Genomic DNA, 24,957 nt, shown 5'->3' on the forward strand with positions numbered 1-24,957 from the left:
TCTCTCTCTTTTCTTTTTTTTTTGGGGGGGGGGGGTGGTCAATGTTAGAAACGTTAGTTTATTTTAAAAAGATAATTGAAGGGTGCCTAGGTGGCTTAGTTGGTTAAGCGTCTGCCTTTGGCTCAGGTCATGATCTCAGGGTCCTGGGATGGAGCCCCGCCTCAGGCTCCCTGCTCAGTGGGAAGTCTGCTCCCTCCTCTTCCACTCCAATCCCCTACTGGTGCACACTCTCTCTCAAATTAATAAATAAAATCTCTAAAAAAATAAAAAATAAAAGCAGCAGGGATGCCTGGCTGGCTCAGTTGGAGACTCATATGACTCCTGATCTCAGGGTGTGAGTTCCAGTCCCACATTTGGCGCAGAGATTACAAAAAAGAAGGAGGAGGAGGAGGAGAAAATTAAATTAAATTTAAAACAGCAGCTTTAAAAGACATTATTAGGGAGTGCCTAGGTGGCTCAGTAGTTGAGCATCTGCCTTCTGCTCCGGTTGTGATCCTGGAGTCCTGGGATCAAGTCCTGCATCAGGCTCCCTGCAGGGAGCCTGCTTCTCCCTCTACCTGTGTCTCTGCCTCTCTCTGTGTGTATCTCATGAATAAATAAATAAATAAAATCTTTAAAAAAACACATTATTGAGACAATTGTTGAAATGTTTAATATGAACTTTATATTATAGTATTGTATCTATGGTAAATTCTTCAGTAAGTTAATGGTATTGTAATTATATAAGAGAATCTCCTTATTCAAAGAAATGAATGCTGAAGTATTTAGAGATGTAGTGTCCTAATTTCTGCAACTAACTTGCAAGTGGTTCAGGAAAAAAGCTGTACATACACACACCTAAATATAAAGGTGGGGGAGAATAAGGTGAGAGAGAGACAGACAGACAGACAGAAATAGATTGAGGGAAAGGCAAAATGTAACAAGTGAGTGAAGAATATATGGAAGTTTACAGAAACTATCTTGCAATTCTTGAGGTTTAAAATTTTTCCAAATAAAAAGTGCAGAGTGAAGATTCCTACCCATGCCTCATGTGCTGTATATGTGGGAAGTTTTCCACTTATCTGAAACCAGAGCTATTGTTTAAGTCACTATATGATGTTATTGTCAATATTGTCATTATTATAAACCTAGATCCAGTGCCTTCTACAGCCTTCATAGCTCCCAAAGCCATCCATTACCCCCTCCTCCACTCTCATCCCAACATCCCAATCTTTTTCCAGATTGCAGCAGCATCTGACATGGTCTTAGCTTCTAAGTCACCCCATCCATTCTCCATGTAATAGCCAGAATAACCTCTCCAAAGAGTAGCATTGTCACTCCGCTGCTTAAAAGCTTTCAATGGCTTTCCATTGTGCTTCTCTTGGCTTTCATGACCCTTCTAATTCCTGCTTGCCTTTGGACACACACACACACACACACACACACACACACACACCAGCACATACACAACTTATTTTCCAGTCACACTGAACTTCTAGCAGTTTCTGGCACATTAACTGCTCAGTCTCTCAGCACTGGGTCTTAGCACCTGCTCATTCCTCCTCTAGAACACCATCTCAGGAGGCGCTTGGTGGGGTCAGCTGGCTAAGTGCCTGACTCTTGACTTTGGCTCAGGTCATGATCTCAGGGTCCTGGGATTGAGTCCCAAGTTGGGCTATGCCCTCAGCATGGAGTCTCCTTATCCCTCTCCCTCTTCTCATCCCCTCACTCATGCATGATCTCTCTCTCAAGTAAGTAAATAAAATGTCTTTTAAAAAATAAAATTAGATAAATAAATCTTAAAAATAAAAACAAAAAACACCATCTCAGGCCAGGCTGATTCCAGCTCCTCTTTCAAAGATCCAGCTCAAACATTACATCCCCTGGAAATCATTCTTTGGTCCACCCCAAGGCTAGGGGCACTGCTTACTGCACTTCGCAGCTAGTATTGTAAATGTGTGTTTACCTGTGTACCCCATGCACTAAGGACTCTGAGAGTGTGTGGGCCGAAGCTTGTTTACCTTCAAATGTCTGAGTGAGTGTTTAATAGAGGATGCAAAGGGACCAGGCTGAGAGGACAATCTGCTCCTTCTTGTTCTGGTTCATCTTATCTACACTGGCCACGGACAGCCCACAAAGCCTTTGTTCTAGAAAGCTGCCACAATCTAGGAGAATCTAAATTGTTTGTCTCTTCCAAACATCCACATTGTACTCATTTTTATTCCAGAACAAGGAGGCCAAGAGATAAGGAATTGGGAAATAGAGCCCGGAAGCTAGAGCTACCCCAGGAAGACCTAGTTGGTCATCCTTCGTATGGCCTGCCTTCGGGACTCAGCAAATTTTCCTTATTTCCCTTCCTGCCTCTAGGGAGTCAGACAAGCTGGCAAGTCAATTGCCTTCAGTCCTGCAGCTGTAAACCACAGGGCTGGACTTCAGGGTACGAATTGTGTGAATTGTGTTTGTATGAGTTGGTTCACTGAGAGTTGTTTGTTCATTTCTTTTTTAAAGTAGACTCCAGGGGCGCCTAGGTCGCTCAGTCTGTTGGGCATCTGACTCCTGATTTTGGCTTAGGCATGATCTGGGGCTCATAGGATTGGAGTCTGACTCAGGCTGTGCACTCAGCAGGGAGTGTGCTCGAGATTCTCTCTCTCTCCCTCTCTCCCTCTGCCCCTCCCTCCCTCCCTCTCTCAAATACATAAATAAATCTTTTTAAAAAGGCATTTAAAAAAAATAAAAATAAAGTAGGCTTCACACCCAACATGGGGCTTGAACTCACAATCCTGAGATCAAGAGTCACATGCTCTTCTGACAGAGCCAGCCAAGCAACCTGGTTCACTAAGAGTTTTAAAAAATTTTAAATTAGTTACTGATATAGCTGGCACACTCAATAGGATATTTAAGGGGTATTTGATGAAAGGTCTGTTTACAGAGTCATGGGCAAACTTAAGGGAGAAATCAGGAATAATGAAACTGTACGACTGGCAACCATGGAGGTCAGTTACCTGCCAGACCTAAAGGGGCAAGGGGAGAAAACAGTTTTAGGACCAGCAGAAGTGTGGTGTTCAGCGGAACACAGCTGCTGCTAAAATATCTGGAGTAAATTTCCCTCATATCCCTCCTCTCTCCTGCCAGAGCCTCTGATAAGCTGAGGGCAAAGGGGTTTGGGATACAGAATAGGGCAGGGAGGGAAGAGACTTGGAGGGACAAAGGAATATCTAGAAGGGTTGCCAATATTTAAACACTTGGGAAATTAAGATGCAGAGCCCCACAGAATATATGATCCTATTTTTATACAACAAAGTCAATTCTCCCATATATATATATATATATATATATATATATATATATATATATTCTCCATATTCTCTCTCTCTCTCTCTCTCTCTCTCTCTCTATATATATATATATATAAATGCTTGTATATGACTGCATGGAAGAGTGAGGGGCGCCTGGCTGGCTCAGCTGGTAGAGCACACAACTCTCGATCTCGGGGTCATGAGTTTGAGCCCTGTGTTGGGGTGTAGAGATTACTTAAAAGAAAAAAAGATCTTTGTGCTCATATTGGCAGTACATATATATAAAATTGATTGCATGAGATGGGAGAAAGGCAGGGGATTAGACATGTAAGATTGTTAATATTTAGTACCCAGGCAGAACGTGGAGCAGGAGAGAAGACAATTGAAAAAATAGAAAAAAAGAAAAAAGAAAAAATAGGATATTTATTCATATGAATTCAGGGTAATTTAATAAAGAAAATAATTATTAAAGAAACTGCACATCCAAGCAAGATAGATCACTGTAGATGATGTTTCTAATGACAAGATTTTGCTTCTAGGGGTTGATTAAAGTAATTATGATATAGCCTTTCAGTGAAACACACACATATACAATGAACATAGGTGTTTATTACCATGAAAAGTGTTTACAAAGCATGTGTTTAAATAGTTGTTACAGAAAAGTATATCTATACCTATATCCACATCTATGTTATCTATGTATATCTCGATGGTTATGCCCAAATCAGTCTTGGTGATTGTTTATAGTCTATGGATGAAGGATACTCGGGGGGCTTGTCTTCTGTATTTTCTTTCCCCCCCTCCTTTTTTTTTAACTTTAAATTAGGTGGATCTTCTCTTTTTCCCCCTAAATTAACTTGCATTAATTTTGATAAAGAATACAACAAAACACATATCTGAGCTGGTTAAATGGGTGTGTTCAGTTTGTGAAAATTCAGAGGGTGTATACTTTTTGCACTTTTCCATGTGTATGAATCTTTAATAAAAATACTACTTTTTGGGGTGCTTGGTGGTTCAGTTGGTTAAGCATCTGCCTTTGGCTCAGGTCATGATCCCAGGGTCCTGGGATTGAGCCCTGCATTGGGCTCCCTGCTTGGTGGGGAGCCTGCTTCTCTCTCTCCCTCTGTCCTCTATTCTTGTGTGTGCACATGCATGAATGCACTCTCTCTCTTTTCTCTTTCAAATAAATAAAATCTTTAAAAATATATATGAATTTGGGATCCCTGGGTGGCGCAGCGGTTTGGCGCCTGCCTTTGGCCCAGGGCGCGATCCTGGAGACCCGGGATCGAATCCCACGTCGGGCTCCCGGTGCATGGAGCCTGCTTCTCCCTCTGCCTGTGTCTCTGCCTCTCTCTCTCTCTCTCTCTCTGTGACTATCATAAATAAATAAAAAAGTTAACAAAAAATTAAAAAAAAAAAATATATATATATATATGAATTTTAAATCAATGGATTTCGTATACAAATTCAAATTTCTAGTTTCATTTGAACAAAATCTGGCCAAACTTGGCCCACATCCCCACAGGCAACAACTGCTAAAGCTAAGTAGTCATCACCTAATGGACAAAACATGAGTATGCAATTCCACAACCCCAAGCAACTCTTCTCTCTTTCATGACACTCTCTGAACATCTCTAGATAAATGGCCTCTCAGACCCTTTTCATATGTAAAAATCCTAAGGTTCTTCAGAAACAGTAGGACGCACCAGGAAAAATGAGAAAATAAGACTGAGAATAAAGGGAATGAATCTCAACTCTACCACTTGCTAGTATGAACCATTTAGCTTCTCTGAGCCTCAGTTTCCTGAACTGTGAAATGGGTGTAATAATAATAATACCTATCTTAGAGGGCTGTTATGTTAAATGCATAGCATTAGACACAAAGTCACTCCTATATCTGCAGGTATTAGAGACTCATAAAGCTCTCCCTAATATTCAGAAATGAGAAAATAGGGTTTAAAGAGATTAAGCAGTGTATTGGCAGCAGCTCAGCAACTCATAGGCCAAAGCTAACTTCTTTATTGCCCTTGAAGAATGAAAGTCAGTAGTCTGAACTGAAGGGTGGGGGTGATGTTTGAAAGCTTGGGGACTTTGGATGATGGGGACACAGGTTCAGCCTGGAAGGCATCAGTGGTTGACCTTGAGCAGCCTCGCCCTTGGCTTATGCAATGATGGAGCTACTGACGTGATAGTGGTTTCATCTGAGAGGAAAGAGAAAACCCCTTTGATGTGCCCTGGGCCTCCTGCCAGAGCAGTTGTTCAGCCTCCAGGCCACTGCTCTCCTCTGCCCACTCCTGGTCATGAGGGCCTCCCACTCCCTAACCTCAGGCAACTAAAGGGTGGAACAGCTCCTACAGGCCCAGGAAAGCCCATTATGGATTCTTCAGGAAATGTGTAAGCCATTTTTCTTTTTAATACCAGAATGACCTAAAATTAAATTACTAAAAATTAAATCTTAAAACTGCAAAAATTTAAATAATATAAACCTACAACTTCAACTCTATTAAAAAACAAATAAATCTTAAAAAAAAAAAAGGAAGTGGTGAAAGCTGAGCATTTATTACCTTTGTTTTTACTTTTTTTTTTTTTTTTTACTTTTTTTTTAAGTAGACTCCATGACCAATATGGGCTTGAACTCATGACCCTGAGCTTGAGAGTTGCATGCTCTACCGACAGAGCCAGCCAGGTGCCCACTGGCTTGGCATTTTTATGACCAAAACAGATAAATTATTTGGGCAAGTCTCTTGAGTCTCAGTTTCTTTATTGGTAAAACAGAAGAAATGATGTATTTTAAAATATTTTATTTATTTATTCATGAGAGACACACAGAGAGAGGCACAGACATAGCAGAGGGAGAAGCAGGCTCGCTGTGGAGAGCCTGATGTGGAACTCGATCCCAGGACCCCAGGATCACGACCTGAGCCAAAAGTAGACACTCAACCCCTGAGCCACCCAGGTGCCTCCAGAAGACATAATATTAAGTTAAGAGGACAAAATAGGCCCAATGCTTGGCAGTGGACATCACGTGGGGAAGATGTAGTGTCGTGAGGATGTTATCATGGGACGGGTTCTCCAGAAGCAGACACTCGAAACAGAGCCGGAGTTCAAGAAGTTCTTAGGGATCCACTTCAGTGATGGAAGGGGGGAAAACAGATTGGGAAGGAGGATAGGTGGTGGAAGACAACAAGGTCTTGGCCAGCCCCATCAGAAGTCCTGGAGAGTTTGCCAGTTTTCCCCATTGGGCTGAAATTGCCCAACCTTCCAACCCTCCTGCGCTCAGTCACCCCACTTTGGGAAAAGTCTCTGCAGCTGCAGCAGGTCCTTTGGGAGCTTCTGGCCAGCCAGTCTCCTTGCACCTGGGCAGCAGTTACTTCCTCAAAAGGAGATGGAACAGCATATCTTTCTGCCTACTGCAGTGTACCACTGTCCATAGAGAGCTTTTTTTTTTAAACTTCTTTTTATTTTTATTTTTTTATTTATTTATGATAGTCACAGAAAGAGAGAGAGAGAGAGAGGCAGAGACACAGGCAGAGGGAGAAACAGGCTCCATGCACCGGGAGCCCGATGTGGGATTCGATTCCGGGTCTCCAGGATCGCGCCCTGGGCCAAAGGCAAGTGCCAAACCGCTGCGCCACCCAGGGATCCCGAGAACTTTTTTAAAATAATAAAAACTGCTAAGGCCTGTCAACTTTATTGTACCATTTTGCACCAGAAACTTGCTGTTTCTTGTGCCACTCCACTTGCTGAAGTGGACAGCTCCCACTCCCCCCACCTTGGTACATGATGCTGGATAAATGCTCTTAGTGTTCTAGACAGTATTATGAATGTTCTCCCAGTGTTTGTCAGGATTCCTGGTTGTAAAGACCAGAAACCCAACTCAAACCAGCTGAAGCAAAGGAGGGAAGATTCTGGCCCACCCAGAAGCAAGTCTGGAACAAGATGCTCAGATGTTAGGAGTCTGCCTATTTCTTTCCTATCCCTACTTTCCCTGTGCTGACTTTATACACAGGCACGTCTTCCCTCTGTGGAGGCAGGTGGCCCCCAAGGCACCGTTCAATAAGCTTAACAAATACAGAGCTCAGAGAGAGGTTCTTTCTCAAGCAAAAGTCCCAGAGCAAATCCACATTGGCCAGCTCTCGTCAGGCTCCCATCCCTGAAGCAATTACAGTGCTTCTCACTGGCTGGTCCTGGCTCACCTGCCCCCCAAACCACATGGACAGGAAGGGGAAAGGATGGTTCTCCAAAGGAAAAGTGAGATGCTGTAGGGGTGCCTGGGTGGCTCAGTCAGTTAAGCATCTGCCTTCGTCTCAGGTCATGATACAGACTCCCTGCTCAGCACGGAACCTGCTTCTCCCTCTGCCTACAGCTACCCCTGCTTGTGCTCTCTCTTTCTCGCGCTCTCTCTCTCTCTCTCTCTCTGCCAAATAAATAAATAAAATCTTGAAAAGAAGAAAATGAAAAGTGAGATGCTGCAATGACAGAGTAGGAATGGATGCTGGCAGCAAATATCCAGGACATTCCTCAGTGCTTCCAGAGCCAAGCCCAGAAGACATCCCTCATCCAACATCGCTTTCACTGCTTGGAACACTGAGACTCATAGAGGAGCTGGGAGTAGCCCAAGTTCATGGTCTCCAGAGCCCAAGGATCCTGTATCCCTTGCCAGCAACTCTCTTGGCCCTCCAGGCCATTGCTGATGCCTGGTGATACAGCTGCCTGTCCCCCCAAAGCAGTCAGGCACGTGGACTCTGTGACCCTAGAGATAAAGACTAGCCACACCCAGCTGCCCCTGCCCCACTGCACTACCCTGATAACAGCCAAGCCCCCTGGCCAGCCCCCACCTGCTCCCAAACTGCTGTCTGCTTTTGTTGGCAGGACTGTGAGGCCCTGGTGCAGAATGGGGAAGTTCCATCCATGTGCCTTTGAATCCTCATTCCCTTCTTTGGAGGGGCTCTGTAGCTGTAGATTCTAGCAAGCAGAGCACAGAACTGTTTGCTGTTTTTAGGTCCAATTTTAAAATGTAACTAAAGCCTTTTGGTTTATTTATGTTCTCTAAATATAATAAAGAATCACAAATAGGCCACTGGGCCAATCTAGTCCAAGCACAGCAGCTATGAACAGCTGAGTTTTCTGCTCAGCTTTCTTCTCTACGTTGACCTTGAAAAGAGGAGGAACCTTTAAAGTCCTGATAATGTTATAACTATAAAACTCTCAAAAGCCCCCCACTACCTCAGAGATAAAACCCAAATACTCTAACTTGACATTTGAGATCCTCCCACATTCCTAATAATCTTCAGCATAATCAGTAACCATTAACTAAGTCTTACTACGGGCCAGGTATCAAGCAAAGCATTCTATGTACATCAGATCAGATGATCCTCCTAACAACAATATGAAGGAGGTACTATTATAATTCCTATTTTATAGAGAAGGGATCTGGAGAGGCCACTTACTTGTAGGCAACAGGCTTGAGCAATGGAAACATGAGCAAGGTAAAAGGATCTACAGTAACCACACCACCCGGCTGAATGCAAGCAGCTCACTAAGCAACTCACCTTGAAACAGTCCTTGGACTTCATAACCACTGGGCTACTCACAACCAGATAGAGTTACCAAAAAAGGGACAATCCCATGTATTCCCATACGTCCTCACCCCACCCTAGAACTATGACCGCTCACCACTGCCACGTGGCAGCGTGTCTCTCCTCTGCTGTCCTGCCCACTGCTCCCTTGCAGTGTATTCAATAAACTTCTATCTCCTTTGTTCTGCCTTGAGTGAATTCTTTCACCTCCTGAGTCACTGGCTCCCACCCGACCAGGATGCCCCACATTTGATGGCTCATACAAGAGTTGCCTGCAACAGGGAAAGCTGGACACCAGGTCAGAAAAAGAAGGAAGGGGACTCACCACCTAGACGCAAAGGAACGTGTTTTGCCAGTAGATCAAGATGGTGGCTGGATCCTTGAGACTAAAGGGAAAGGGGGAAGGGTGGCTAAAAGAAGCAAGGCAGCTGAGGGTCAGCCAGCATTAGGAAAGGGTCTACTGTGGGACGCCTGAGTGGCTCATGGTTGAGCGTCTGCCTTTGACTCAGGTCGTGATCCCAGGGTCCTGGGATCAAGTCCCACATCAGGCTACCTGCGGGGACCCTGCAGGATTGCTATTGCCATTTGGCAGGCCCCTCTCCTTGGTGGGACACCCCGGGAGAGTCAGTTGTCCTATATAATGTCTGGTTCTTTCTCAGGACAGGGGTGATGTGGGGCCAGGAGGAACAAATGGTCAAGAAAGAATTCTTGAGATGTTTTTTGTTGCCAAAAGGTGCTTTTATTATATAACATCCAGGGGCAGGACCCGTGGGCAGAAAGAGCCTCACTGGGATTGTGAGGAGTGACCCATGATAGACTTTTCAGTTAGTGACGGTTAGGGATAGCGTAAGTCTCTAAGGAATTCGTGCATGTTAAAAGCAAGGTCTCCAGGACCTTGGAGGGGTAGCTCTTGTTAAGATAAGGTTGCATTCATGGTTTAGTAAAACATTAGTCACGAGACCCTTAAATGTGTATCAGCAGCCGGTGTGTTTGAAAGGTGATTGCTACCTTATGTCAAGTGTGGGGGTGGGGAGGGGGTTACAGTTAGGAGAGGAAAGTTATACCAAAAAACACAAAGCTATGGTGGTAAAGCACTCAAGGAAGTTCTTGAGGGAGTTACAGGAGTGTTATGATTCGTAGACCTCAGGAATCCTTCCTGGAGAATACGAGTCACAGTAAAGTTCGTTTTCTTCCATCGAGTGGGACGCCCTGCCTGAAATCAGGACCACTTGTGGAAACTCTATTCCCCCTGATGGGATGCCCCTTTGGGTAATCGCAGCTGGTCTTTACAAATCCCCTCTATTCCTTCGGATTCACCCTGGGGCTGTGTTTTTAAAACTGGGACAAATGTGATCTTCAAGGCCTAAGGAAATATGTCCCATCGTTGTATGTAATGTTTCCTGGCCTTGGTACAAACTCTCAAATCAAGAGGTATGGCCCCCTCCATGGAACCCTTTCATGAGATTTTACTTTATTTATTCATGAGAGACACAAGGAGAGAAACAGAGACATAGGCAGAGGGAGAAGCAGGCTCCCTGCAGGGAACCTGATGTGGGACTCAGCTGAGCCACCTGAGCGTCCTGCTTTTGGCTTCTTATTGCAGAGAAACTAAAGATACTTGGGTCTGTTGGAAAACATGCTTTGTGCCTTCTTGAGACATTTTACTAGGAAAATGCATGTTCCTAAAACTTATGAACTGTATTCATAAATTTGCCGATCTACAGAATCTTGCTGTAATAGTTCACAATTGGTTACTACTTCATTTTCACTGGAGACTAAGGTTTCTAAGAGTTAAAATTCTGCTGAACGTAATTAAAACGGATGGAAATGGGGTGCCTAGATGGCTCAGTCAATTAAGTGTCTGACATCAGCTCAGGTCATGATCTCAGGATCCTGGAGTCAAGCCCCCCCCCCCCCATTGGGCTCCTGCTCAGTAGGGGGCTCGGCTTCTCCCCTCCCCTCTGCCTCTCCCCACCCTAATGCTCTCTCTATCTCTTTCTCTCAAATAAATAAAAATCTTCTTAAAAATAAGAATTAAAAATAAATTAGAAAAAGACTTGTGGAAATAATAAGGAAGCAATTCTGTATGTAGGAAAGTAGGAGATGTGTAAGAAAGGTACAAGGAAAAAAAAGGTATAAAAAATAAGCATACATTTTGTTGAGGGAAAAATAAAATAATTTTGTCCTAAAGTGGGACTGGCTAGTTAGACAGAAAAGGCTTAGGACAAAATCTGAAGATAAAGAAAGTTGGAGAAGGTTTGTGAAGGAAAAGCTTTAGAAAAGAATTTTATTGCTGTCAGGATAGATTAAGATTGAAATGAAAAGATTTTAAAGGTATACTGATATATAAGACTGAAGTTCTACTTTAGTCTCTGTTAAAAAGACAAAATTTTGGGATTATGGGTCTGCTCTTGATAAGAAAGTGTAAACAAATGTTTTTTCTTTTATCTGCCCAGAAAACAAAAGTTTCTAGGTTTTGTCTTTATCGGGTCTTTGATTAAAGTTAGAACTTCTCAAATTTTATAATGATCTGTAATCCTGTTTAGATACATACTTTAAAACTTTCTAAGGTTTCTGACAAAATTTTCTGAGATTTTGAATTGTAAATGAAGTCTTTTTGACTGATTAGGCTTGCTTATTTGGTATGTTAAACTACTTGTCAAACAAATAGTACACCTTAAATTGTATTGTTTGGGAAAATGCTATAATTGTTTCAGAAATTACATGGGGCACCTGGGTGGCTCAGTTGGTTAAGTGCCTGCCTTCAGCTCAGGTCATGATCCTGGGATACTGGGATTGAACCCTGCATCCACCTCCCTGCTCCTCAGGAAATCTGCTTCTCTTTCAGCCCCTCCTCCTCCCCTTCCTTGTGCTGTCTCTCTCCCCCATGCATCCTCTTTCAAATAAATAAAATATTTTTTAAAAAATCACATAAAACCCCTAAGGTTTTAAAATTTTTTTTAAATTTTTTATTTATTTATGATAGTCACAGAGAGAGAGAGAGAGGCAGAGACACAGGCGGAGGGAGAAGCAGGCTCCATGCACCGGGAGCCTGATGTGGGATTCGATCCCGGGTCTCCAGGATCGCGCCCTGGGCCAAAGGCAGGCGCCAAACCGCTGCGCCACCCAAGGATCCCAAAACCCCTAAGGTTTTAATATGTTCTGGTATAAGATCATCACTTGACATTCTGATCATTAAAATGAGAGGTGCCGGGATCCCTGGGTGGCTCAGTGGTTTAGTGCCTGCCTTTGGCCCAGGGCATGATCCTGGAGACCCGGGACTGAGTCCCAAATCAGGCTTCCTGCATGGAGCCTGCTTCTCCCTCTGCCTGTGTCTCTGCCTCTGTCTCTCATGAATGAATAAATAAAATCTTAAATAAAATAAAATGCGAGGTGTCACAGAAATAACTGGATTTGCTTGTCAGCTACATTATAATGAACTCTCATATTAGATCTTTAACCATGTCCATTTCTGAGTTTTTTGGTCATTTATAGTTATTGTTCAGATGCTTTTGCAAAATGAGTTTGGTCTTCAAGGAATTCATGAACAGGACTTTTTTTTTTTTTTTTTTTTTTGGATTAATAGAATTTCCAGAACTAATGGGAAAGCTGCATTCAAACAGGACAAAAATTAATAATGTAGGACTGAATTAAAGAAGATGATTATAGTTTTTATGACTCTTGTTTGAAACATTGCTGGCTCTCTAATGTTTGCTCTTCCAGAAGGAAACTTTCTCTTAAGATATCCATAGTAAAATAAAATACTCCTTCATGAACAAATTGAAACATTTCACTTTTCTCTCTACCTGAACCCTTAAAATTCAGAAACTCTCAGTGAGTATTCTTTTTTCCATGGCAATTATAATTATTTGCAGATTCAGTAAGAATCTGTTCTTGTAACAGGACACCATTGGAAACATTGATTATATTACCAAGGCTTTGACTGGAATGTCATATTTGAGACAGATAGGCATTGACTCAGATATGATCAGATAGCTCTAAGGAACTAAGGTTGACTTTATGGAGCCAATGGAACCTATGGGAAATGTTGGTCTGATTCCTTGTTTATAGAGTTCCCAGTAGCCTTACCAGATGAGTAAAGAACATCACTTCCTGGCAGGTGCAGGAACCTCAGGACATTTTAGGTACCTAGAGGAGTTTGCCCAAATCTACAGATATTGCAGACATGTCTGATGGCAGGTATTTGGCCTCAAGAGGCTATTAAAAGTTCGATCTAGGGCAGCCCGGGTGGCTCAGTGGTTTAGCACTGCCTTTGGCCCAAGGTATGATCCTGGGGTCCTGGGATAGAGTCCCATGTCTGGCTCCCTTCATGGAGCCTGCTTCTCCCTCTGCCTGTGTCTCTGCCTCTCTCTCTCTCTCTCTCTCTCTCTCTCTCTCTCTCTCTGTCTCTCATGAATAAATAAATAAATAAATAAAATCTTTAAAAAAAAATAAAAGTTCAATCTAAAAAAATAAAAAAACAGTGCAATCTACACATTCCTTATGAAAAGTTCCAGCAAAGCAGTTTTTTTTTAAAAAATTGTATTTGTTTGAGAGAAGAGAGAAAGGGAGCACAAGCAGGGGGAAGGGCAGAGGGGAAGAAGAAGAGGGAGAAACTGACTCTCAACTGAGCACAGAGCCTGATGAGCCACCCAGGCACCCCGAAAACAAGTCTGGTTTTAACAAATGTGGCCTAATCATTTACCTAAGCTCAGCAAGAATAGCGATTGATGATATAGATCTTTCTTTCTTTTTTTTTTTTTTTTTGAGAGAGAGAGTAGGGGTAAGGGTAGAGGAGCAGAGAGGGAGAGAGTGAACCCCAAGCAGGCTCCACGTCCAATTTGTACAGCCAAAGGTGCAGGTCAATCTCATGACCCTGAGAGCTAAACGGACTGAGTCACCCAGGCATCTCTGATCATATAGATCCTTTAAAATCTGCTTGCTGGAGGGGCCTGGGAGGCTCAGTCACTGAAGCGTCTTCACTCAGGTCATGATCCTAGGGTCCTGGGATGGAGCCTCATCTCTGGCTCCCTCCTCAGCAGGGAGCCTACTTCTCCCTGTCTCCTTCTCCCTCTGGCCCTCTCCCCTGCTCATGCTCTCAATTATGTTCTCACTCTTGCTCACTTTTTCTCTCTCTCTCTCAAATGAATTTTTAAAAAATCTTAAAAACTGGACTAGTTTTCCAAACCAATTAGTCCTGATTTGGCTATCTCTGGAAATAAGGGTGAATTTAAAGAAAATTATGTTCCAATAACACTACTTTGTGGATGTCAAATTCTAGTTCTGATTGTCTTTGAATGTTTGTTGTTTGCCTCGTTAGACAACTTGAAGGGAACTTCAGAGAAATTGCCACAATAGCTCATGTAGAGACAATCTTTGTGCTTGTTACTCTGCAGAGATAATAACAGGACCCCATGGGCATATGATTATTTGGAAAACTGGATGGACTCCCCTAACAATTGTATAACTCAACTATCACCTTGACGAATTCTGTATGGCTGGGATGACAAACTCACTCCTAAAAAAGCCAGAGCATACTGCACTCCATAGGGTTAACTGTGGACTTATAGAGATAATGGATGGCCCCACTTTCCTTAGCATTAGATAGAGGACTCACTTGGGGATGCTCATATCCCCCAGACAAGTTTTCTCCCACTTGTCAGCAATTCTGTATAATTAGAATATTGTTAAGGCTAGACACCAAACAAACAGGGCTTCTTGATGGTTTTATCCCATAGCCATATTTCTCTCAGGAGCTGCCTCTGTTGAGGTAAAACTGCAGGTTGAAGTGTGACCCAAGCATCATACAGTGACCACCTTTAATCCAGCCCAACATATACTCACCCACAAATTCAAAAAGTGGTACTCCAGGGATACATGGGTGGCTCAGCATTTGAGTGTCTGCCTTTGGCTCAGGGCATGATCCCAGGGTCCAGGTTTGAGCCCCACATTGGGCTCCCTGCGAGGAGCCTGCTTCTCTCTCTGCCTGTGTCTCTGCCTCTCTCTGTGTGTCTCTCATGAATAAATAAACAAAATCCTTAAAAAAAAAACAAAAACAAAAACAAAAACAAAACAAAACAAAGTGGTGCTCCAAAACCTAATGGCCCTTGATATCCTGAGTGCAAGTCAAGGAGGATCCTCTGCTTTACTAAAAAGAGAATGTTATGCATATACTTCAGATTACCACAAAATATGATAGGGTTCTTCTAGAAGACATGAATACTCAGACTGGTTAAATTCCTGGATTTGGGTCAACTTTTTTTTTTCTTAAAGCTTCTATTTATTTATTCATGAGAGACACACAGAGAGAGGCAGAGATATAGGCAGAGGGAGAAGGAGGCTCCTTCTTGGGAACTTGATGTGGGACTCCATCCCAGGACCCCGGGATCATGCCCTGAGCCGAAGGCAGGTGCTCCACCACTGAGCCACCCAGGCGCCCCAGCCATAGGACTTAATAACCACCAGGCTACTCACAACCAGGCACAGTTACCAAAAAAGGGACAAGCCCATGTATTCCCATATGTCCTCACCCCACCCTAGAACTGTGGCCCCTCACCACTACTCGTGGTAGAGCGTCTCTCCTCTACTGTCCTGCCCACTGTTCCCTTGCAGTGTATTCAGTAAACTTCTATCTCCTTTGTTCTGCCTTGGGCCAGTTCTTTCACAGCTTATGCTGCTGGCACCCACCCAAATGGGGTGCCCCACAGAAACTGGGCTCAGGAGAAGGGACTTACCAAGATTCTCAGCTAGTCGGTGATGGAGCACCCATCTCCGCCTGCACAAAGGCTTTTCCTCCTCTCTAGCCTGTCCACAGAGCCCCTGTGCCAGCCTGCAGGGCTCCTACTTCCTTCCTTGGCCCATGCTGGCCCCTGCCAAGTCTGCCCTTCCCACTTAGCCACAGGCCAAATGAAGAGGAATTTCTCCAGGGTCTTAAAGAGTTAAAGCAGGAGGCTGGTGGGCTCTGAGGTCATTCCTACAGCATTTCCCAAAATATCTGAGCAATGACAACATGGCTGGAATTAGCTAGCATATAGACTTTGGAGAGAATCAGGCCTGGATTCAATTCTCAGTTCTGTCACTTTTTAGCTGTGTATCCTTGGACTCCTCTCTGAGCCCCTATTTTCCCATCTGTAATATGAGGATGATGAGGGATGCCTGGGTGGCTCAGTGGTTGAGCATCTGCCTTTGGCTTAGGTCCTGATCCCGGGGTCCTGGGATTGACTCCCGCATCAGGCTCCCAGGAAGGAGCTTGCTTCTCCTCCTGCCTATGTCTCTGCCTCTCTCTCTCTGTGTCTCTCATGAATAAATAAATAAAAGCTTTAAAAAAACAAACAACAACAACAACAACAAAATGAGAGCCAACAGCTCTTAGTAAAGATGAGGGAAAAACTAGAACTCTCCTGCTTTTTGGTGGGAATGTAAATGGCACAGCCACTGTGGAAAACAGTTTGGCGAGGTTTCTAAATGTTAAAGAGAGAGTGACCATATGACCCAGCAATTCCACTCCTAGGTGTCTACCCAAGAGAAGTGAGAACATACGCCCACACAAAGACTTATATGCACACATCCACAGCAGATTATTCATAGTAGCCCATAAGTGGAAAACAACCCATCAACTGATAGTAACAGATAAATTATATGTGTATGATGCAATATTGGGCCATGAAAAGGAATGACACATTCTACAACGTGGATGAACCTTGAAAACCTCATGCTAAATGAAAGAAGTCAGGCACACAGCTACATGTTGCACGACTCCATTTCCATGAAATGTCCAGAACAGGCAAATCTACAGAGTCAGGAAGCAGATTAGTGGTTGCCAGGGCTAGGAGGAAGACAGGAGAACAGAGGAGTGACAGCTAAAGGTTGTGGGATTTTTTTTTTAGGTGGGGGGGGAGAATTGGGAATGCTCTGGGAGAAGATACAGTTTGAGCAATACTGTGCAGGTACTGAAAGTCACTAATGGTAAATATTATATTATGTGGTATACCACAATAAAAGAATAATTCTTTTTTAAAACAGATGTATTTATTCATTTTATATATTTTTAAAAATATTTTATTTATTTATTCCTAGGAGACAGAGACACAGACAGAGGGAGAAGTAGGCTCCCTGTGGGGAGCCTGATGCAGAACTCAATCCCAGGACTCCAGGAGCACAAACCAAACAGAAGGCAGATGCTCAACCACTGATCCACCTATGCATCCCCATTTTATATTTTTAAATTTTTTTAAAGATTATATTTATTTATTTGACAGAGAGTGGGAGTTTAAGCAGGAGGAGCAGCAGAGGGAAAGGGAGAAGGAGGCTTCCCACTGAGCAGGACCCTGCCACAAGGCTTGATCCCAGGACCCTGAGATCATGACCTGAACCGAAGGCAGATGCTTAACTGACTGAGCCATCCAGGTGCCCCCCAAAGCATCTTTAGAGCAAAATATGATCAGTAGGACCCCACATAGCAGGGTGAGACCAGCATGCAGCACTGAGTTCACTTGTGTCCTACAGAGATCTAGGACTTGGCCATGTAAAATGAAACCCACGATCATAAAGATTTATCTCAGGGGCACCTGCATGGTTCACTCTGTTGGGTGTCTGCCTTCAGCTCAGGTCATGATCTCAGGGTCCTGGAATCGAGCCCCACATCAGGCTCCCTGCTCAGGGGTGAGCCTGTTTCTCCCTCTCCCTCTGCTGCTCTCCCTGCCTTTCCCCCTGCTTGTGCTATTTCAAATAAATAAATAAATAAAATCATTAAAAAAAGATTTATCTTAGAAAGGGAAATGGCTTCCTCTTTACATTTCTGTATGAGCCTTTCTTTACTGAGCAGAGGCATCAACAATTCAGCCCAACACAACTGTGGCCAGTAAGTTGAAGCTGATCTGAACACCTTCTAGGGCAAGCAATGAACACCTTCATTGACAAGCAATGAATTGACAAGCAATGAATGTCATGATATTCAGGGGACTCACACAAGAAGTACATTCCCAGAGGCCACATGTGGTTCCCCTGGAAACACAGAGTTTACAGTGTTAGCACCTGCCCCCTGCCCCCAGTAGGGCATGTACTTATGTTAAAGTTGAGATATCAGGGCCCCTAGACAGGACCTCCCATCCTGGGGTTCTCACTGTGGTCCAAATAATTCCCTTGAGTTCTTGGCTTAAGAAGGACTACTTGAGGCCATCAGTTCCAAACTGCTTCTGCACGTCGGTGAACTGTGTGGACATCTGGACATGTTTGTGGGAAGTGCAATACCTGATCTCACCCTGCTGTTAGGGTGGGTCTTGGACTTAGAATCCAAATTCAAAGGGCTGTTTGGGAAGAGAGCAAGGGGAGCTTTCCTTCAGAAAGAAAGGAAAGCTTCCAGAACAGTTCTGAAAAAAACGAGACCAGTAATGCTCTCTCCTCTCCTCCTCTGAGCCTCCCAGTACTGAGGTTTTGTTTTTCGCTGTTGTTAAAAAAAAAAAAAAAAAAAGTCAGTATCAGGCACCTGGGTGAAAGGTTGAATGTCTGACTCTTGGTTTCCGCTCAGGTCACAATCTCGGGGTCCTAGGATCGAACTCTGCTCTGAGATTCTCTCTCCCTCTGCCTCTGCCCCTCCCACTCGTGCTCTCTTTCTTTCTTTCTTATAAATAAATATTTAAAAAATTCAGTATGCTCCATTCAGTAATTAAAACTTTAATTCTTTTTCAATCACTCCCTATCCTCACCCAGGCCTTTGTCTGGAAGGGTTCTACACAAGAAAGACAAAAGCATTTTCACAGGAAAAAAACCACAACATTTTAATGCAACTTATCCAGGAAGACTCCTTAGGTTCAGGAAATAGGGCAAAACCCTGTTTTTTTCAAAAATGTTCAAAATGGACTTATATGACTCTCCACCCCTTTTGCCCTGAGCATGGATCTGATGAGTCCCCTAGAAAAGATAATGTCTATTGGGGGGACAGCTGCATTTAGCAGACAGCCCCACTAAGGTGCGTGCAGGAGAAAGCCAGGAAGGAGAGTCAGGTGATGAGTTCACTGATGGAAATTAGAGCTAAACAAAAAGTCAAATACAAAATCCACAGCCCTGAGATGTCCCCCATCTGTCAGGAGTGGGTGGGAGGGTCACAGTCCTTGTGACATGCCCTCGCCCAACCTCCTGCTTTGGGCAGGAGTCTCAATTAGGAATGCAGCAAGTCTGCGCCAGAAATAGCCAATCAGCAGCTGGGTTTTAACTTGTGCCATCAGAAAGCAAACCTTTCATCACAGACATCTGCCAACAACCAGACAGTCCAGCAGCATCCGTAATGCTTTCACAGCATATGCTCCACAGAGGGGTGTCCCAAATCTGCCCAGTTCACCGAGTGCAGTGATTTCACCTGATTTTAGCTCCACAGGGCTGTGATGAGGCTGGAACAGCAGCAGGTGTCAGCTTGGAGGCGGAGCTGGGCAACCCGGGTCTGTGAATTCAGGATTCCAAAAGTCAGTGGTGAAAAGAAATGTAACTAAGTAAGATGCTGATGGATACACTGATTAGCTTGATTGTGGCAAACATTTATATATGATCAGTAGGACCCCATGCAGCAGGGTGAGATAGATGATAGATAGATAGATCTCAAAACATCACATTGTATAGCTTTATAGGCACTTTTTAAAGGCTATTTTTATTTGTCAGTTACACCTCAATAAAGCTGAGGGGGAAAAGGCACTGGCTTTTCTTCTGCTGCAGCCAAGTGAGACAGCTTTCCTAACCCTTTCTGTCATAACGGTCTTAGAGCCAAAGTGGATGCCCTCAAAAATATGCTTCTCACAGTCAGGCAATTTCACAAGAGCTCATTAGCAACTTTAAAAACCTGCTTTTTCAAGCCCCAAAAGTGTATCTCCATTTAGAGATTACCTCCCCTTCTCAGTTACCTTTTTCTCCCCCCAGAAGCTCCAAAAGGCAAAAATCATAGTAAGAAATCATTAGTTACAGAATATTATTTGGTTTTCAACACTCAAAAGATTTCAAATTCCAGGGGTACCTGGGTAGCTCAGTGGTTAAGCATCTGCCTTCAGCTCAGGTCGTGATCCCAGGGTCCCGGGATCGAGTCCCATATCAGGCTTCCCAGAGGGAGCCTGCTTCTCTCTCTGCCTATGTCTTTGCCTCTCTCTGTGTGTGTCTCATGAATAAATAAATAAAATCTTAAAAAAAAAAAAAGATTTCAAATTCCAAGCTGTCCACATGGCAAAATTCAGGAAAGTTACATCCCATTGACTTTTTTTTTCTTTCCTTCTTTTTTTTTTTTTTTTTTTTTTTTTTTTTGTGTGTGTGTGTGTGTGTGTGTGTGTGGTGGGGAGGGCAGAGGGACTCTCTAATTGGGACAATCCCTCTGGCACTTATGAAATTATTGGCATATAACACTTTACATCAATTTTAACCATACATCCAAATATAATAGCTATGAAATACAAAGGTATTTTAAAAATTCCTTCTCCTTAAAAAAAAAAATTCCTTCCCCTTAGATATTTGCAAATGACCTATCAGATAAAGGGCTAGTTTCCAAGATCTATAAAGAACTTATTAAACTCAACACCAAAGAAACAAACAATTCAATCATGAAATGGGCAAAAGACATGAACAGAAATCTCACAGAGGAAGACATGGACATGGCCAACAAGCACGTAGGAAAATGCTCTGCATCACTGGCCATCAGGGAAATACAAATCAAAACCACAATGAGATACCACCTCACACCAGTGAGAATGGGGAAAATTAACAAGACAGGAAACAACAAATGTTGGAGAGGATGCGGAGAAAGGGGAACCCTCTTGCACCGTTGGTGGGAATGTGAACTGGTGCAGCCACTCTGGAAAACTGTGTGGAGGTTCCTCAAAGAGTTAAAAATAGATGTGCCCAGGATGCCTGGGTGGCTCAGCAGTTGAGCATCTGCTTTTGGCCCAAGGCGTAATCCTAGAGACCCAGGATCGAGTCCCACATCGGGCTCCCTGCATAGAGCCTGCTTCTCCCTCTGCCTGTGTCTCTGCCTGCCTCTCTGTGTCTCTCATGAATAAATAAAATCTTTAAAAAACATTTGCTGAATTTAAAAAAAATAGATGTGCCCTATGACCCAGCAATTGCACTACTGGGGATTTACCCCAAAGATACAGATGCATTGAAATGGCAGGACACCTGCACCCCCAATGTTTATAGCAGCAATGTCTACAATAGCCAAACTGTGGAAGGAGCCTCGGTGTCCATCGACACATAAATGGATAAAGAAGATGTGGTCTATATATACAATGGAATATTCCTCAGCCATTAGAAACGATGAATACCCACCATTTGCTTCAGCATGGATGGAACTGGAGGGTATTATGCTGAGTGAAGTAAGTCAATTGGAGAAGGACAAACATTATATGGTTTCACTCATATGGGGAATATAAGAAATAGTGAACGGGATTATAGGAGAAAGGAGGGAAAATGAGTGTGAAAAGTGAAAAATTAGAAAGGGTGATAAAACATGAGAGACTCCTAACTCTGGGAAATGAACAAGGGGTAGTGGAAGGGAGGCAGGCGGGGGGATGGGGTAACTGGGTGACAGGCACTGAGGAGGGCGCTTGACGGGATGAGCACTGGGTGTTATACTATATGTTGGCAAATCGAACTTCAATTAAAAAATATTTTTTAAAAATTCCTTCTCCTTGAGCAGCCCTGGTGGCCCAGCGGTTTAGCATCTCCTTCGGCCTGGGGTGTGACCCTGGAAACCCGGGATCGAGTCCCACATCGGGCTTTCTGCCTGGAGCCTGCTTCGCCCTCTGCCTGTGTCTGTGCCTCTCTCTCTCTCTGTCTGTCATGAATAAATAAATAAATAAATAAATAAATAAATAAATAAATAAATAAATCTTTAAAAAAAATTCCTTCTCCTTTATTTTCATTGCAAATTTACTTAAACTCCTAGCAGTAAATTCAGCATCTGTGGAGTGGGGGTGGGGCCAGCAGTAGCTGGACTACCCCACCTACACCTTCTCTTTCCCCTCTGATTTGTCTAAAGCGTTGCTCCAGGTCTGAGAACTGATTTAACATTTTCACTCCCATTTGGAGGAAAGAATAATACAAACTTTTGACATTTGGGGTCCAACCAAAGCCCACCATTGGAAATGTTTGGGCTCTTTCTCCTCTTGCCTTGAGGATAAAACAAAAATCAAAAGCAGCACTCCCACTGAGATTTCCCCCACCCCCAATGTAATACTTTTTAAAGATTTATTAGAGAGAGAGAGAGAGAGAGAGAACATGAGCAGGTGGAGGGGCAGAGAGAGGGGAAGAGAGAATCTCAAGCACATTCCCCACTGAGCACAGAACCCCATGCTGGGCTCAATCTCCTGACCCCAAGATTGTGACCTGAGCTGAAACCAAGAGTCAGACATTCAAATAACTCAGACACTCAAATGACTGAGCCACTCAGGCACCCCCCTCTCCCTGCCAATGCAGCCAAAAGAGGCAAAGGGATCCAGCTCCTCAACTCTCATGTGGTACCATCTATTGAGTGTCAAATCCCAGAAGTAATTTTACTTCTTACAACATCTTCATCTGCAGCTCAAGCTACTGCCATGCACCATGGGTAACTGCACAGCCACCCAGGCACCAAAGCTTGGCTGACCATTCCAGAATGTCATGCAGGGCCCCCTGCCCCATGTTCCCTGCACAGGTACCAAGTGCTCAGCAAGGGCTTTGGAGAAGGGCTCAGAGCCAATGCCACCTTTGTCATGGTTCCAAGGAAAGAAGCTAGCCAGTGCTTACACAGCTAGGAATCTCATATTCATCTCTTTGAAAGGATGTCAGTGAGTCAGGATCCATTGAGCAAATCCTGTTGCTGCCATCACAGTGTTAGGGGTTCCTAAGCCCACTCCCATGTTCGTTAATGTGCTAGGAAGACTCACAGGACCCAGCATATGATCATGCTCATGCCATGCCTAAGATGTGTTACAGCTAAAGGACACAGAGCAAAATTAGCCCAGGGAAAAGCACATGGTTGAAGTTCAGAAGAGACCAGCTACATGATGCCAAGGGTCTTCTCTGGGTGGGATCACATAGGATACACTAATTTCCTCCAGCAAGGGTGTGTGTGGAATATTGTCTACAAAGGAAATTTGCCTGAGCCTCAGACACCAGGGTTTTTACTGGGGGCTGGTCACATAGACTCTTGCACAGCACATACCCAGATCCCAGACTCCCAGAAAGAAGGCACATGTTCAACATAAAGCACATGGCTTGTAGGAATAGTTTACACACAAGGAAACACTCTTGTCATTTCTGGGGATGCTGGGAACCTTCCTGAAATCCAAGTTGCTCAGTGCCAACAAAGGCTCAACCTTGCAAATAGGCCTTTCTGTGACCAGCAGCCTCCAGCCCGCAGCATTCATTCTTTTCTGCATGCTGGGGCACAGTGGAGGATGAGTCCAAGGGGTGCATCTGAAGGGAGGGCTCCAGAAGCAAGGTCTCTAGAACCCAGCTCCCTGCTCAGGCTGGACAGAAGGTGGTAACTGAGGAACAAGGAGCAGAGACAGCCATACCCAGCTGCTACTGACCTGTCATCCTACCGGGCCCAGCCTAAGGAGAATCTAGGAGGGAACATGGGGGCCCCCAGAGATGGGGCCCTGCAGGTTCTCCCTCCCTGGTTTCTGCCTGCCGTCATAAGAAGCACCTAGGAGTATATCCAGAGTGTGCCTGAGATCCTCAGTGTTTCTGGAAGCAAAGTCCAGAGGGCAGGACAAAGCCGCCAGCCTGGCCAGCTGAGCCAGACACTCACCTTCAGCACTCTGAGGCTGCCGATAACCTGCTCCCTGGATTTGGTAAACATTGACTATGTGCCTAGGACACCAGCCAGGCCAGGCTCCAGGAGGGAGGTTCAAGTTGGCCCCTGGGAACAAGGGGACGGCATGTTCCTTCTCACCTGGGAGGCTGAGTAGGCTGCACAGAGCCCTTCTCCACTGGTGGAAGCTTCTGGCCTGCGAGCTCCACTCTGGGCTACCTTCACACTGGTTTTCTCAATTGGAAACCTTGACACCGGGGGCTGAGGTGGACATTGAGGGCAGGCTGGCAAGGCACCCCCAGGAGGGGCAGAATAAGGAGGGGGGACACCTTGCCAGCTTCCAGACTTGCCCAGAAAACAGAAGAGAGAAGCTGGGAGAAGTTGTCTGGACTGGTGGAGCGAGATCCAACTTCAAAAGCAAATAGGCCAGAGTCTGGGTCTCTATTTGTATCAGCTCTGCAACCTTGCGGACACATATACATTCCCTTCCCTGGGCATTAGTCTCCCCATCCGTCCAGTGGGAACACGAACATCTACGTGCATGGAAGGCAGTGTGGCAATTAGAAGCGTGGGTTGTGGAGTCAGAATAACCTGGTTCACAACCCAGCTCTACTATGCCTCTTGCTAACTACATGGCCTGGGAAAGTTCTCTAACTGTCCTGAGCCCATCCTCCAGGGTTGCACGGCAGGGCTTAGCTGAACCTCAGACCTGTGGCTGGGACTGCTGACAGGGCTCCCTGGGGAAGACGGCAACTTGAGAGCAGCTCAGGAGGCCTGGCAGGGTTTGCTGTGGGAGGTGGGAAGCAGGAGCCTCCTCCCTGGCACAAGTCCCTCTCTGCTCCCTGGCAGGGAGGGAAAGGCAGGAGAGGAAAGACAGAAGGGAAGAAGAGAGTGGCCTCAGGCACTTTCTTGCTCTTTGTTACTTTTTCTCATCTGAAATGTGGGAATGTTGGACCAAATGATCCTTGAAGTCACTCCTAGACACGCTGATCTGTTTTTCCATATTAAAAAAAAAAAAAAAAAAAGGCCAGTGCAGGACATTTTGGGAGCCCAAGTGATGCAAGAGGGTAGAGGTCATACATAACACAGTCGTGGGTCAAGACTGTAAGCATCAGAGGCTGGAAAAAGTTTCCAGGCAATGACGATAGTCAGAAAGTCAGTTCCCTGGAAAGAGGGCAGGATGGGTCAGCAACAGAGTTTCTGGGGACTTGGGGTGGAGCAAGAGGCAGGGGGCTGTCCTGGAACCCTCAGGCGAATGCCATGGCTGGCCAGCAGTCACCATTCCATCTTTCTTTTTATAAGATTTTATTTATTTATTTGAGAGAGTGTGAGAGAG

General features: G+C 44.4%; 1 long non-coding RNA gene across 1 annotated transcript; it reads right to left on the reverse strand.

Moving 5' to 3' along the window:
• Positions 1 to 18,510: 18,510 nt before the first annotated feature.
• On the reverse strand, positions 18,511 to 23,590 carry LOC140594138 (uncharacterized). Its single transcript, XR_011994633.1, has 2 exons — positions 23,398 to 23,590; positions 18,511 to 19,289 (listed from the first exon to the last, which is right to left on the reverse strand). It is a non-coding gene; the product is annotated as an uncharacterized lncRNA (long non-coding RNA).
• Positions 23,591 to 24,957: the final 1,367 nt, after the last annotated feature.

This window comes from Vulpes vulpes, chromosome 10 (assembly GCF_048418805.1).
Source record: "Vulpes vulpes isolate BD-2025 chromosome 10, VulVul3, whole genome shotgun sequence".
In the NCBI taxonomy this organism is placed as follows: Eukaryota; Metazoa; Chordata; class Mammalia; order Carnivora; family Canidae; genus Vulpes; species Vulpes vulpes.